The sequence below is a fragment of the Pteropus vampyrus genome, unplaced genomic scaffold (genome assembly GCF_000151845.1).
Source record: "Pteropus vampyrus isolate Shadow unplaced genomic scaffold, Pvam_2.0 Scaffold152, whole genome shotgun sequence".
Lineage (NCBI taxonomy): Eukaryota > Metazoa > Chordata > Mammalia > Chiroptera > Pteropodidae > Pteropus > Pteropus vampyrus.
The window spans coordinates 2,380,415-2,383,490 of NW_011888933.1; positions in this window are offsets into that span (position 1 = coordinate 2,380,415).

Here is a 3,076-nt window from a genome sequence, read left to right on the forward strand (position 1 = left end):
TGGCACTGCTATCCCAACCAGCCTAGAACATTCCTTGCCAATGAAAGTAAAAACTTTAAAAATAATTTTTATAAGGCCTAGCTAGTGTCTACTTATATGTTTTCTTTTCCTTTCAATATAAATATATGGGACCGAATGTTTTGACTTTCAATAAAACTTTTGTAGTGCCACACTGGAAAACAACGCCGTGATTAAACATTTTGCTAAGTACAATTTATCAACTTGCACTTGAAAATTAAGTAGGCATCTTATTGAATATTTTTATTTAGAATATCTTAATGACTATGTACTCTGTCATAACATATATTTAGTATTCCTTGGTTATCAGGACAATTTGGAGAGTTTCTTGGAAAGAAATGTATATCTTTTATCTGAACATTATTATCAGCCTAATAATTACAAGAGGAAAACAGATTACTAATTCTCGCATTTAGATAAAAACAAAACCTCTACCAAATCATTTGAATAAAATATTTTATACTTTATTGAACATATGAGAGTGCTTATATGTTCACGAAACACAGGATATCTTATCCTGTGTTTTCGTTCTCACAGACGACTCTCTCTAACGATGACGAATATTTGGTCAGCACCTACATTTTAAAAAACATCATTTTCATATACATAGATGGTCTCATGTGACCCTAAGGAAACTACATTTTATCTTCCTCTTTCCCTCATTTTGCTGTTAAGGGATTTTCCTTGTGTCACTTAGCTGGTAAGAGTTAGAACATGGTCTCTTTCCAAAACTTAGCTTTACTCATTGTCATTTATCTGTTCTAAAGAGTGTGCTTGTACAAACACACACACCATCTGTCACTATATTCTCTTGACTATATAGTCTATCATTATTCCCCTTCTTGCTCCCCAGTACCACCTAGGAGGGAGCCTATGGTAGGTCCAACTTACAGAGAGGATAATTTTACCAAGTTACATCTGGAATCCATCCATCTCATCATTCTAACTTGCTATAAAATATTCAGGAAACCAATGATCATTTAAAATTATATAATACTAAATGACTGGTTTGACTGTCATTTGTCATCAGAAGAGTTGTTTCAGTTTTATGTGGTTGCAGCCTACGGTGAAAGAGTGACTAGTTGAGAAGTAAATTGCAATTAGCTGAATGTGCCCCATGGGTAAGTTTTCTGATTTTTGCCACTTGAAGCAATTCTCAAAGACATTAAAAAGGACTTCCGATTAATTTTAATGAAATTCAAGAGCAGTTATATAGATAGTTTGCACCTTCAGCAGTGCATTAATTTGCAAATGATGGGGACAGACTTTAAGAATAGGGTGCTTCTTTAACATTTAGGATCAGATAGCAAAAATAATTACTTTCTCTCATTCTATTAAGCTGTTTCCATCGTTTGAAGACGACAATAAACAAGGACAATTTCCTGGCATGCCCACTGGGATAAGTGGATGAGTCATTAAGGGTCATCAAATTCATAAGGGCAAGTTGCAGTGAAGTAGTCAAATGATATTGGACATTGAATCTAAAATGTGTGGCAAAAGAAAGTTACTCAGGGATGCAGGAATAGTTCATTCATATGCTTGCTGCTTATACAAGTAAAGATACTATAGTTGTGATAAAGACATAGTGGTGATTTCTTTCTAGAATACTTCTCAAGGTACATCCATCCTTGGCCCATTCTTTCCAGTAGGTTGCAAACCTCGTGTAAATTCTTATGGCTTTATCAAAAGTTGAGTTTATCTCTCACTATAACCCCAACATTTCAAGACTGACCATTAAAAGTATTGGCTTTCAGAACAGTCCTGTTTTTCAAGCTACTCATTTCCAAAGGAGACTGCGATAAAGTGATTTGTTTTCAATTTGGTTTACATACCAAGGCAATAGTGACAAAGTTCTAAGATTTTAGCAATGGTAAGTTTCTTTTTTACTAAGGCTTCAGTTTTGATATACTAGCATGAAATAACATAAAATCTCAACTTTAACATATATAGGAGGAGCAAAGGGATCCACAGCTCAAAAACCAGAGATCCAGTGGCAATCATGGACTTTTGCCAAGAGGAAAACATCTGTAAAAGGACAAATAAGGACATAGAACTGATTGCTGAAGGCATAGAATATCTTACAGTATGAGCAGGACTTCTGGGATGAGAGACTTCCTTGACTTATGCATGTCTAAGGGAGTTAACTCTGTTCTGCTCTAGATCCCTACATAATTTTGTTCATATTTTCATTATGCACTTACTGTAGTCTAATTGTTATACATGCTTATCTGTCTCTCCTCATTCCCACTCCTATCTACTAACCCTATGAGCTCCTTCAGAGTGAGAATCATGTCTGACTACTCAGCTTTAGAGCCCAACACACATATTGCTTCTTAACCAATGTTAGTTGAACTTATTTATGAGAATAGTCTCATTTTGAACCTGAACTGAAGTAGTCAGTGCCATTAATCAACTTTGCATTGATAAGATTTCTTTCTCATCTCTGGACAAAGAAATTAAAATGTCGGTCAGCCAATTTAGTGTTTTCCTTTATCCAGTACCTTAATTTTTTTTATCATGCTTTTGCTGAATGGAGATATTACTTTGATGTGATTATGGACACATAATCTGAAATGGAGTTTTCGAGTGAAAGACTATTATCTAAAAGTAGATGCTAAGCATGAAAGTATAAAATTATTTTTCCCTAGAAAAAAAAAATTCCCATTTAATGACAAGATTTTAATTTTCAGTCATTGGAAAATAAAAAACATTCTAAATTTGGTTTGAGATAATTTTTGTAACATGGTGTATTAGTTAGGAATGCATTAAGAAGCAAGTAGCAGAAAATGTGACCACAATAGCTTAAACAAAAGCAGGTTTATTTTTCTTACCTAATAAGAGTCTAGAGACGAGTGACTACTGATGTTAGTTCAGTGAACCAAATATATCAGGCCCTATGTTTCTATGATTCCCTTAACCTTCCCTTGGACTCACTATTTAGCTGACACTGCTCCAGACATCACATCACCATTCAAGGCAAGAAGTAGGGAGAAGGGTTGTGCCAGCTCAGCCATATCAGTTACTTTTTAATCAAGAAAGTAAAATCATTTCTATTATG